Source organism: Engystomops pustulosus, chromosome 6 (genome assembly GCF_040894005.1).
Source record: "Engystomops pustulosus chromosome 6, aEngPut4.maternal, whole genome shotgun sequence".
NCBI lineage: Eukaryota > Metazoa > Chordata > Amphibia > Anura > Leptodactylidae > Engystomops > Engystomops pustulosus.
In genome coordinates, this window is record NC_092416.1 from 107,352,070 (window position 1) to 107,365,502 (window position 13,433).

The 13,433-nt window shown below is 45.6% G+C and overlaps 1 protein-coding gene across 4 annotated transcripts in view; it reads left to right on the forward strand.

Moving 5' to 3' along the window:
- Positions 1-403: 403 nt before the first annotated feature.
- The window catches only part of SULF2 (sulfatase 2), a 696,319-nt gene continuing 683,289 nt past the window's right edge, over positions 404-13,433 (forward strand). The window contains exon 1 of one of the 4 annotated variants that reach the window (XM_072110535.1): positions 404-644. The gene's annotated coding sequence lies outside the window, so the exon portion shown is untranslated. The remainder of the gene's footprint in view (positions 645-13,433) is intronic. The other 3 variants (XM_072110536.1, XM_072110534.1, XM_072110532.1) reach the window with 3 other exon arrangements.

Genomic DNA, 13,433 nt, shown 5'->3' on the forward strand with positions numbered 1-13,433 from the left:
AAGGTATTGTAGTAGTTTTATTTTGTATATAGAAGGCAGGATTGAATGTGTTATTGTAGCATTATTCTTGTACATAGGAGGCAGTATCAATATATTCTTTCTCTGAATTGTACATGTATGGCACAGGGGAAAGTTATATAAGGCTGATCGGGTTGTGTGTTTGCATCATTTACTAATCGACAGGTCACATTCTTTGCTCATTAGATTCACTTACTAGCAAAAGATGTTATTGTTTTGCATTAAGGCCATCTACCAACAATTTGTCTGTTATAACCCCACCCACTTTATCTGACCACACCCACTTGTTTTGACTCCGCCCGTTAAATGGGGCCACTTTTATATTTTTTTCCAGGGCCATTTTAAATTCCCAGTCCGCCCCTGCTGAAGAATCACAGTTCATGACATCAGTGGGAGGACATGGGGCGGAGATGACTTCCCGCCGCCTCGTCCTTCACTCACTGCTCACAGGTTTGTGCCAAGACATGGGCTCCTGGATCAGGTTCCGTCGTTCGCTTTGGAGGCCGCTCTGCGCCTGACCAGAGCTGTCCTGGATACCCAAGCTCTGTATGCCCAGATGCTGGGGAACTGAAACTGGACACCGGCCTTACACAGTGAAAGATAGGGCATCTTCCAAACGGAGCCTGGTAAGTCCTATATATAAATATACCAATTGTTATGTGATTAGACAAAGAAGGTGGCATTTCTATCACCTGTATCATCTTGTGGTTGATTTATTTTGACTGCTTATGGATAATATCCGGAGTCCTTGTTAGCTATTCTGTACTGATGTGGATCTCTATGCATGGAAAATGGTGGAGCTTCAGGACAAATACACAGTGCATTCGTCCCATTTACAGATATGCTATGTTATTATAATGTCTGTGATGTGGGGATAAGAAGTTTTATTGCCAAATATATATATCCCAAATGACCCCGACATTCCCATAATTTTATCCATAGATATATAATATCCAGACATGAACGCAACCTCTATGATGCCATACAATGTTACCTGATTCAGCAGTATTAATGTCTAATGTCAGTTTTTTGCTTTTATGGGGTGCTAGTAGAACACGTATTCCAAAATATGCTGAGGTGGACACATATTGCTATTCCTTGTAGCAGCATTAGTTCCAGCTCCCTAGGGTAGGGTGTCTGAACTAGATATAAAGTGATCTAAATGACAGTAGGAATGCATAAAATTACTCCTGGAATTGAAAGAAAAAAGAGGGTTTGTTGTAGACTTACTGCATCAAGCCCCCACCTTTAATTGCCCAAACACTGCAAGTAGACAAATAGCTGCAGAGCCGGGTCAGTTTTGGTAGGTGGAGCGAGGGTTCATTCAAAAATATCAATAGTGTCCTTCAAATTGGAAGAAGTCCCCAGGTCATGTCACAGGCCATGTTCTGCAAAATCCCTGGGTCTCATCTCCTACATACAATGGGTGACGATTTCTGCTCAAGTTTGGTGTACATGGCCCAGCTTCTCCTCAGTACAGCAAAAACAATCAGCAGCAAAGAGTAATGCAGATAAAGCAGTGACGTGCACCTAATATTTAATAGCAGCATCAAATATAGTGGAGTACCACATAAGATAAGATAATTTATTAGTCCCACAGTGGGGACATTCACAGTGAGTACAGTACAAACAATGACAGAACATGATAAATGAACAAAAAGAAAAAAGGGATAAAGAAGACAAACAATGATTGGCAGTTTGATATTTAGTCTGTGGATGGGATCTGCTGGGACTGGTTAGGTGGTGAGCACAGGTTACTTCTGTTTGGGCCTTGTTCATTGAATAGCCTGATTGCAGCAGGAGGAATGAAATACAATAACGCTCCCTCTCACACTTGGGGTGAAGCAGTTGGTCACTGAAGGTGCTCCCCAATGCCATCGCGGTCTCATGCAGGGAATGTGAGCTATTCTCCAGAATAGATTTCAACTTACACAGTATCCTCCTCTCAGGTACCACCTGCACTGTATCAAGAGGACCCCCCCAGGACAGATGCCACTACAGAGTTGAAGAAAATCTTAAGAAGTGCCCCCTGCACTCTGAATGCCCTCAGCCTCCTCAGCAGCTATAGCCTGCTCTGGCCCTTCCTGTGAAGTGCATTTATGTTCTCTGCCCACTCAAGTTTATTGTTGAGGAGGACAACCAGGGCCGCATCTGCCATGAGGCGAGATGATAATCTCGCCTCGGGCGGCAGAATGCGGACCTCTTTAAAAGCGGCATTTTGCCGCTCCAATGCGGACGAATTGGGGCGCCCGTCGGCGCCCGAATCGCCCTCCACGTAAATCGCACCCGTCTCTTTAAGAAACAGGTGCGATTTACATGCGGAGCGACACAGCGCCTTTCCGGCTGCTGGCGTCGCTCCGTACAGTGCAGTGACACAGGCGGCTGATGATGACGTAACGCCGCCTGTGTCACTCAGCGGAGCTGCGGCTGCCAGAAGAGGCGCCTGAAGACGGGAGCCGCGCGCCGTGGGACCACCCTGCCCGGGGGTAAGTAGAAGTTTTATTATTTTTAATGTCCAATCAATTAAATGTGGCCATATATATATTAGGGGGCGACTACTCCTGTAACGGGGGGGGGGGGGGGTTTGTAGTGGTACTAGTATATCTTCTGTATATGCTTATATGAGGCCAGTGTACATTTATAAAGGGCCAGATCCAATTTTTCCTGGTGGGGGGGTCAGGGGGGGCTGCTGTATATATTTATATGGGGGGCCAGATTCTGTTTATTCTGGGGGGGGGGGGCTGTATATATTTATATTGGGGGCCAGATGCTGTTTATTCTGGGGCGGGGGCTGTATATATTTATATGGGGGGCCGTATTCTGTTTATTCTGGGGGGGCTGTATATATTTATATGAGGGGCCAAATTCTTATTACACTGGGGGGGGGGGGGCTGTATATATTTATATTGGGGGCCAGATGCTGTTTATTCTGGGGCGGGGGCTGTATATATTTATATGGGGGGCCGTATTCTGTTTATTCTGGGGGGGCTGTATATATTTATATGGGGTGGCCATATTCTGTTTATTCTGTGGAGCTGTATAGATTTATATGGGGGGCGTATTCTGTTTTTTCTGGGGGAGGGCTGCATATATTTATATGGGGGACCGCACTCTGTTTATTCTGGGGGGCTGTATATATTTATATGGGGCCGGATACTGTTTATACTGGGGGGGGGGCTATAAAAATAAAATATATATATATATTCATTAGGGCAGGGGTAGGGAACCTATGGCTCGGGAGCCATATGTGGCTCTTTCGATGGCTGCATCTGGCTCTCAGACAAATCACTGATTAATAGCAATCGCCAGTGTGTACATGTAAGACAAACATAGCGATGATCACTGGATGCAGGCCGGGATGTTACCACTGCCTGCATCCTTAGTGTGACCCAGGCACCATCGCCGCACCATTGCTTAGGTGAAGGTGACTGCGCCTGTGTCATAGAGTAGAGCAGCATCCACTCCACTGTATGACCCAGGCCCCATTGCCTAAGCAATGATGGCAGCGGCGCCTGGGTCATAGAGAAGAGCGTTGGAGTGATGAGAAGCCACTGAAAGGAGACAGGTAGGCGAGTATTCCCTTCTTATTTGTTGCGACTACCTATCTACTGGGGGCGGGTATGTGCTGCCACTACCTATCTACTGGGTCCTGGGGGCATGTGATGGGGCTACCTGTCTATTGGGAGATATTTGCTATACCTACCTATCTAACTTGGGCATGTGCTGTGGCTACCTATCTACTGGGAGGCATGTGCTGTGTCTACCTATACACTGGGGAGCATGTGCTGTGTCTACCTATACACTGGGGAGCATGTGCTGTGTCTACCTATCTACTGGGGGGTCATGTGCTGCGACTACCTTTCTACTAGGGGCATTTGCTGGGGCTATCTATCTACTGGAGGAATATGCTATGACTACCTATCTACTGGGGAGCATGTACTGAGGCTACCTATGTACTGGCGGGCATGTGCTGTGGCTACCTATCTACTGGGGTCATGTGCTGTGGCTACCTATCTACTGGGGTCATGTGCTGTGGCTACCTATCTACTGGGAGGCATGTGCTGGGACTACCTATCTACTGGGAGGCATGGGCTGTGGCTACCTATTTACTAGCAGGCATGCAATTCTGCTACCTATTTACTATGGGGCATGTGACATGATTATTAATATACTGGGGGGCATGTTCTGTGGCTACCTATCTACTGGGGGGTATGTGCTGTTGCTACCTATCTAATGGGAGGCATGTGCTGTGGCTACCTATTTACTAGCAGGCATGCGATGGTGCTACCTATCTACTATGAGGCATGTGCCGTGATTACTAATATACTGGGGGGCATGTGGTGTGGCTACCTATCTACTATGGGTCATGTACTGGGGCTAGCTGTCTATTTGGGTGCATGTGCTGGGGCTACATATCTACTGGGAACATGTACAGAGGCTACCTATCTACTGGGGTGCAGGTGCCGTGGCTACCTATTTACTGGGGGTTATGTGATGTGGCTACCTATCTACTGGGGGCATGTACTGGGACTAGCTATCTACTGGGGACATGTACTGGGGCTAGCTATCTACTGGGCGGCATGTGCTGGGCCTACCTAGTTCCTGGACCCCATGTGATGTGGCTACCTATCTAGTGAGGGGCATGTGCTTTGACTGCCCATTTACTGGGGCCATGTTCTGCTGTTACCTATCTACTGGGCAGCATGTGCTGGGCCTACCTAGTTACTGGACCCCATGTGATGTGGCTACCTATCTAGTGAGGGGCATGTGCTTTGGCTGCCCATTTACTGGGGCCATGTTCTGCTGTTACCTATCTACTGGGGGGCATGTGCTGTGGCTACCTATCTACTGGTGGGCCATGTACTTGGGCTACCTATCTACTAGAGGGGGAAGTGCTGTGGCTACCTATCTACTGGGGGACATGTGCCGTGGCTACCTATCTACTGGGGGGAATTTGCATATTGTATGGCTCTCACAGAATTGCAGTTTAAAATATGTGGTGTTCACGGCTCTCTCAGCCAAAAAGGTTCCTGACCCCTGCATTAGGGGGTGCTATATATTTACATTAATCAGGGTAGCACTCTATATAAATTCACATGTAACATACTAACAGGGTGGGATATATTACTTATAGGATACAATAGATTACTTTGCATCATGTAAACCAAATGTTAGGGGTCTGTATTAACCCCTTCACGGCGCGCGCCGGGTCCCGGTGCATGGAGAGGGCTCGCGGGCCGAGCCCTCTCCATAGCCGGTAAGTCTTTGCTGCATATTGCAGCAAAGGCTTACCGGTAACACCCGCGATCGGTGCTAGCACCGATCGCGGGTGCTTTCACCGCGATCGCCACCGGCAATGCTGCCGGAGGCTTCAAAAAGATGGCGCCGCATGGGCGCCGCCATCTTGGCGCGGATCTCCGCTCCCCGATGACGTCACGGGGAGCGGTGATCAGTTGCCATGACAGCATCGGGCCTCACGAAGGCCCGAAGCTGTCTCGTTTTAACCTATTCATTACAATGTGCTATCAGCACATTGTAATGAATGAGGAGTAAAATCCCCATATACTGCCATATTGCAGTATGGCAGTATATGGTAGGATCGATCAGACAACCTAGGGTTAAAGTACCCTAGGGAGTCTGAAAAATAGTTAAAGTAAAAGTAAAAAAAAGTTTTAAAAAAAAAAATTATATTAAAAAAACCTAAAAATTCAAATCACCCCCCTTTCCCTAGGACTGATATTAATATTAATAAACAGTAAAAATCATAAACACATTAGGTATCACCGCGTCCGAAAATGTCCGATCTATCAAAATATAATAACGGTTTTTCACTGCGTTTAACCCCGTAACGGAAAATAGCGTCCAAAGTCAAAAATGCCATTTTTTTGCCATTTTGGAAAATATAAAAAAATTAATAAAAAGTGATCAAAAGGTCGCACAGTCCTAACAATGATAGCAATGAAAACGCCATCAAAAGTCGCAAAAAATGACACCACCCACAGCTTCGTACACCAAAGTATGAAAAAGTTATTAGCGCCAGAAGATGGCAAAATCAAAAAAAAAATTTTGTACAGGAGGTTTTAATTTTTTTAAATGTATGAAAACATTATAAAACCTGTACAAATGTGGTATCCCTGTGATCGTAGCAACCCAAAGAATAAAGTAGACATGTCATTTGGGACGCAGAGTGAAAGCTGTGAAATCCAAGCCCACAAGAAAACGTCGCAAATGTGTTTTTTCACCATTTTCACTGCATTTGGAATTTTTTTCCCGCTTCCCAGTACGCGCCATGGAATATTAAATACTGTCACTACGAAGTGCAATTTGTTACGTAGAAAATAAGCCATAACAGAGCTCTTTATGTGGAAAAATAAAAAAGTTATAGATTTTTGAAGGTGGGGTGTGAAAAATGGAAGTGAAAAAACTAAAAAAGGCCAAGTCGTTAAGGGGTTAATAAATTGGGGGTGTTGTATATTGATTGGTGCTGTGCATGCTATAATTCCAGTAGAATATATATAAGGAAGGGATGTTTTATATGTGGGGAGAGTGTGGTTAGTTGTGTTGTGAGGGGTATATATTAATTAGGAGCACAGTGTTGTTATCCAGAAGACTTCATACTGTAAGTGACTGTGGTATTTTTAGGGACGCCGGGTGGAGATGCTGCACGGAGCTGAAGATATCCGGCTGTGACCTCACCTGTGATACGTCATGGATTGGAGAACCCGGAATAAAGTCCTCCTGATGGAAGAGATTGTCATCTATAAGGTACTAGATGTCACCAATGCCTCTCAGATCCTGTAGTCAGTCACACAGTGTCAGGGAGCTGTCTGTTGGGATGTTAATTGTTAGTAAAGTTTTCAGCATTTACTGAACAGGGAGTGGGGGGGGGGCAGCATTTTAATATTCGCCTCAGGCAGCAAATATGCTAGAATCGGCCCTGAGGACAACCAAGTACTTATAGGACTTCACTGCTTCAATGTCCATCCCCTGGATAACCACTGGATGTCCACCACCATCTCCTTGGTCTTCCCAGCATTAATCCTAAAGTGGTTTTGCTGGCACCAGTCCACAAATTTCCGGATCAGTTCTTTGTATTCCCTGTCATTCTCACCTGTAATGAGGCCTACTATTACAGAGTCATCAGAGAACTTCTGGAGGTAGCAGCTTGTTGAATTGTATCTGAAGTCTGCTGTGTACACCGTGAAGAGGAAGGGAGCCAGAACTGTACCTTGAGGTGCACCTGTACTACTCATCACAGTATCCGACACACAGTCCCGGGCTCTCACATACTCAGGTCGCTTTGTGAGGGAGTCTGGGATCCAACTAGAGAGATGGTGGTCCACTCCAGCCAGATCCAGTTTGTCCCTTAGTTGGAGAAACAGTCCCTGGCTGTATAGTATTGAAAGCACTGGAGAAATCAAAGAACATTATTCTCACAATGTTCCCCGGTTTTTCTAGGTGAGAAAGAGTTTGATGTAGAAGGTGCATGATGGCACCATCTACACCAATGCCTGGCCGATAAGAAAACTGTAGGGAGTCCATAGATGAGCTCACTAGAGGGCGGGGATGTGCGAGAACCAACTGCTCAGAGGCCTTCATCAAAGGGGATGTTAATGCCACTGGTCTGTAGCTGTTGAGGTCTGATGGGTGAAGTGTTTTTGGAACTGATACCACACAAGATGTTTTCCACGGTTGTGTTACCCTTCCCAACTTCAGGCTCATGTTGAACATGATACCACAAAGCTGATTACTGCAGGTCTTGAGTAATCATGCACTAATACCATCTGGACCTGCAGCCTTGCCCACTTTGAGTCTTTTCAGCTCTCTTTTCACCTGGGCATTTGTAAGGATCACATTGTAGCCTGATGACTGACAGCTGGTTTGGACTGATCTTGGGATGAGGTCTAACAGAAAAGATTTAGTGGGGGAGGTCACATTGATTGTGGAGGAGACAATAGAATGGTTTTCTGATCACATGGACTCAGCAGGGAAGCCTGTAAGGTGTATGATCAAACCTATTGTAGAATAGATAAAGTTCATTAACCAACTCCTTATCTGCTGTAAGCTGATAGACAGGCTGTCTGTGACTAGATATTGATTTGAGACTTTCCAGACCCCACTGATGTTTTCCTGTTTCATCTGCGTCTCTATCTTCCTCTTGTATCTGGATTTCCCCTACCTCCTTTGTCCCCTCAGCTCCTTTTGAACTCAAATTTTCAATACTCAAATTTTCCCTGTCACCTAATCTAAAAAAATCTCTTTTTCTCTTTAAGAAGAGCTTTTATATCAGGGTTAATCCAGGGTTCGTTGTTAGAGAAGCATCTCACCATTTTTGTGGGTACTGTGTTCTCTGTACAGAAGTTAATATACAGGCGGTCCCCTACTTAAGGGACCCGACTTACAGACGACCCATAGTTACAGACGGACCCCTCTGCCCACTGTGACCTCTGGTGAAGCTCTCTGGATGCTTTACTATAGTCCCAGACTGCAATGATCAGCTATAAGGTGTCTGTAATGAAGCTTTATTGATAATCCTTGGTCCAATTACGGCTAAAATTTTGAAACTCCAATTGTCACTGGACAAAAGAAAAAAAATTGTCGAGAACTACAATTATAAAATATACAGTTTCGACTAACATACAAATTCAACTTAAGAACAAACCTCCGGACCCTATCTTGTATGTAACCCGGGGACTGCCTGTAGTCCGTTATGCAGTGTGTTGGGCCGTCAATGTCATCCCCATCAGAATCCTGCAATTCTTTCCATACAGTTGTGTTGAAACAATCCCTCAAAGCCTCTTCAGCCTCCAGTGCGACTGGCACGATTCAGAGTTTAGGGTTCCAGCAAACACAGTAAAGCAGACATCAGTCTGGTCCAGCTAAAGGTGAAATGATTGGCCATGAGGCACCTGAGGGGCAGCCTTAGATGCAGCCCTGAGATACCACCTACAGCAGCTAACCGGCCAGGACCTAAGGCAATGATCCCTAGCAATACAGCAAAAACAAGAGCCTTCAAGCTTTCCAGAGATATTGAAGGAAAACTGTGTGTGGCTCAAAAGCGTGCCAGCAGAGCAACATAGCACACATAAAGCCCCGGCTGGTGGAAGCCTGCAGTTCACTGTGGAACTTTAATCCATCTCCCTACTGCATCTCTGGAGCTCAGCCACAGTGATCTTGAGGATCTTCTTTACCTCTCTCACCAAGCTTCTTCTCCCAGGATTGCTTAGTTTGTGTGGACAGGAAGGCCGAGGAAGAGTTGTGGTCATCCCAAATTTTTTCTATTTAAGGATTATGGAGGTCTTAGTTCTGCAGAAATTCTTTTGTAACCTTGGCCAAATAGGTCTGAATACTTACCCACTGTACATCACTAAAAATGCATCTTCATAATACCACAGTGTAGCACCACAAGCAGCAGCTTTGCCTCTTCTCCACTCCTGGAAGTATCATTGGCACTTCCTGTGCTGTCAGCACCATGGCCCACTTCCCACCCTGGCAGGAGTTTTATTCCGCCTCTCACCTTTTCCCCACTTACTTACTTGCATTGTTTTCCACACGGACCATGGTTCTTCTAACTACTCCTTTTCCTATATGCATAAATTCTTCCTCTTCTGCGTTTCTGGCAGCATAAGGATTCATTTCATACTTGGCTCATTAGCAAGAACATTGGCCCACATTTACTAGGGCTATGTGCCGGTTTTCTGTCAGAATTTGGACATTCTTTTCAGTGCAGACTGCTTGCACAGGTATTTAAGAAGTGCCTGAGACACATTTCTGGCACACGCAACACTTTGTGGTGCAAGTTGCACTAGGCATTGTGTTGACACAAATTAGGGGGTGTTCTGGAGTTCATTCCAAACGTGCGCCAGATTTATCATGCAAAGTCAGACAAAAGTGTGTCACAAGCACTATGTTAATGGTGCACTGCAAAAACTCTTGTCGGGGCCAGTGCTGGGAGTGCCAAATTCATGATTTATGGAGCACGTTCTTAATGAATCTAACGCAACCTAGAATTATACACGGGCAAACTCGTTTTTTTTATATCCAATCTTTTTTATTGAACAGTTTTTCATTTTACAACATACAGAAACAAAAACAAATACACAACCCCCCACCCTTCAGGGACCGTACAGCATGAAAGGGTTTATCACGTATACAATATATATTATACATTGCGACGGAGTTAGCGACTTATATAAAAGTAGAACAAGGGCCACATCTTCTCATTTCAAGTACATCAATAGGACTTATAACATCCAATATATGTTCACAGTATTTACATCATATTTCCCATACAAAACATTTACAATGCATGGAACAGGCTCCTGCTTAAGTGTAAAGACGGCCGTATTTTCTCAAATCGCTTCTCTGCCTTCCTTTTAATATACACCCTTTGTTCCAACCCTATTATCTTGTTCAATTTATTAATGTACTCCTATTTAGTCGGAGGAGCAGCCTGTATCCAATGGTACACAATCAATTTTCTTGCTTGGTACAACATAGGGCTATGCCCAGCCGAATTCACCTTTCATTTGACACCTCATCCACCCATCCCAGGACGCAGACATCATATATGGCAGGGATCTGCACATCATATACCTTCTTTACAAGTGCTAATAGCTCCTTCCAGAAAGCACCCAGGTGAGGACACTCCCGCATCATGTGTAATAAGTGTGCCCCCACACTACCACATCTGGGACAGCAATCATCGCTCCTTATACCAATCCTACATAACCACACTGGGGTCTTGTATGTTCTATGACACAGGAATAGTTGTGAGAGTCTTTGCTTCTCACTAGGAGACAGGTCAGGTGTCCAGGCTAGGATAGATGTCCACTGCTCGTCCTTTATGGGCCCTATATCAGCCTCCCACTTAGATTGGATTGTCAGTGGGAATTTTTTATGGTATTCGTCAAGTAGTTCCCTATATATTACCATCTCCTGGAGAAATCAGAGTATTGATTACTAAATGATGTTTAATTGTCAAGGGGGTACTCCTCATTTGAGTATCCAAATCATGCCTTAACTGAAGATACCTATAAAACATGCTATGCGGCAGTTGGAACTCCTCACGTAACTGCTCAAAACTCTTTACTACACCATCTGATACTACTTGCGCTACCTTATGGATCCCCTTAGTTTCCCATACTCCAACCTCTTGCAATTTAGTCACCTAAAGGAGTTGCGGGTTCCTCCATAACGGAGTAAGTTTCGTGCAGCCCTCCCATCCAAGCATCAGCTTGGCCCTTCTCCACACTTCAATTAAGAGCTCCACCGTAGGGAGCATGTCAGGGAGTCGGGTCTGGGCACCTATCTCCAGAAGATAGACAGGGAGTCTCCCTCCATTGCAGTATGACAAAAGGCGTTCCACTATTATAAAGCTACCTGGCTATCCCCACCCCTTCAGGTATTGTAGGTGGGCAGCTAGAAAATACAAATATTGGTTGGGCACTGCTAAGTCCCCCTTCATCTTTTACCCTTTGCAACGTCTCCAATCGAATACGCGCCACTTTCTTCCACCAGATCAAGGACCTAAATATACTTTGTATACGATAAAAGTTTGACATTGGGATCCATACTGGTGAATTGTGCAATAGATAGAGAAATTGTGGCATCAATACCATTTTGGTCAGGTTTTCTCTCCCGACTACAGACAGGGGTAGCTTACACCATGCGGATATATAATCCTTGGGATTTGCCGACACCCACACACCCAGGTAATTAAATGATGAAACTACTTGTAACTGACCTGTATGGAAGTTCCCAGGAAGAGGGTCTAAAGGTAGAAGCACCGATTTGTTCCAATTTATTTGGGTACCCGAGTACCCTCCATATTCGGTCATAAGAGTCATAAATGGGGATAAGGAGCTTTGCACATTGTCAGAAAACAGTAACATGTCATCGGCATATAATGTGATGCGCTCATGTAGCGGCCCATACTTAAAACCTCCAAGAGCCTCGGAAGTCCTGACCATACACGCGAGTGGATACAGTGCTAGGACGAACAGGAATGGGGACAGAGGACAACCCTGCTGGGTCCCCCTCCCCAAATTAAATGGGTTTGACAACATCCCATTTACTCGGATTCCGGCTTTTGGTTCTCAGTACAGAAGCTGCACCCACCTCAAATAATATGGCCCAAATCCCATCTTTTGCATGACTGCCCATAAAAATTCCCACTCGACGCTGTCAAAGGCTTTGGCAGCGTCGAGTGAGAGGACAGCCCTACAGGTCGCATTTTCGAGGGACATTTGCAGGTTCATAAATAAGCGACGGATATTAATAGTGGTGGATTTTCCCGGCATGGAGCCAGTTTGATCTCCATGTACCAGGTTAAGGATTACCCCCACCAATCTTAATAGATTGGTGGGGGTAATCCTTAACCTGGTAAGCAAGTACTTAGCAAGTACTTTGGCAATAAGTTTAATGTCTGTACACAAAAGTGTAGGCGATATGATTCTGGCAGTAATGGGTTCTTGTCAGGCTTGGGGATTAATACAATTATTGCTTCCTTCATATATGCTGGAAGATTGCCGTCTCATGGACAGTAGTAGTCAATTCTAAGATTTTAGGAAACAGTACTTCCTGATGCTGCTTAACTAGCTCAGCGGGGAGCCCATCTACCCCTGGGGCCTTATCATTCTGGAAACTTGTTAGGGCCTGCTCCAACTCTTCTAGGGTTATAGGTCCTTCTAACAGTGCTCTGTTCTTCTGTCACAATGGGTAAGGAGACGTCCGCTACAAAGTCATATATCTCTTCCTTGCTGTGTGTTAACCTTGATTTGTACGTATCAGCATAATATTGCTGCATAACCCTCGTTACCCCAATATCTGAGCTGACTAATGTTCCATCTGCCCTAATGTGAGGAGATGTGAGCTGGACCACCCTTTGCCCTGCTGTCTGTTGATAATGTGCTTTTAGGAGGTCCTGCGCCTCTATCCAGTCTTCCTTTGTGGCATCAGTAGGGTCTAACACATAGCTCTCCTCTGTATCCCTGACTTGCTACTGTAAGGTTGTAAGATATTCTCGCTTTTTAGCCTTATGTCCGCAGATTCTACAGTGAAATTTTAAAGCATCCCAAGACCAGTGAGCGGACACGGAATCTAAATTATCCCTAATAAAATCCCTGAAAGCCTCCTGTCACGTCTGCGCCTGCTGTCTCCTCTAAGGCCGCGGTCACACGATCCGCTAGGCGTCCGTTCATAACGCGACGCTAGCTCACAGGGGGCGGTCCTCGGCCCGACCGCACATGCGTTAACAGGGAAACGCATGCGATTGATAAGCCGATCACATGCGTTTCCCTGTTAACGCATGTGCGTTTGGGCCGAGGATTGCCCCCTGTGCGCTAGCGTCGCGTTATGAATGGACGCCTATCGGATCGTGTGACCGCGGCCTAACCGCGCTGGTAGGATTAGGA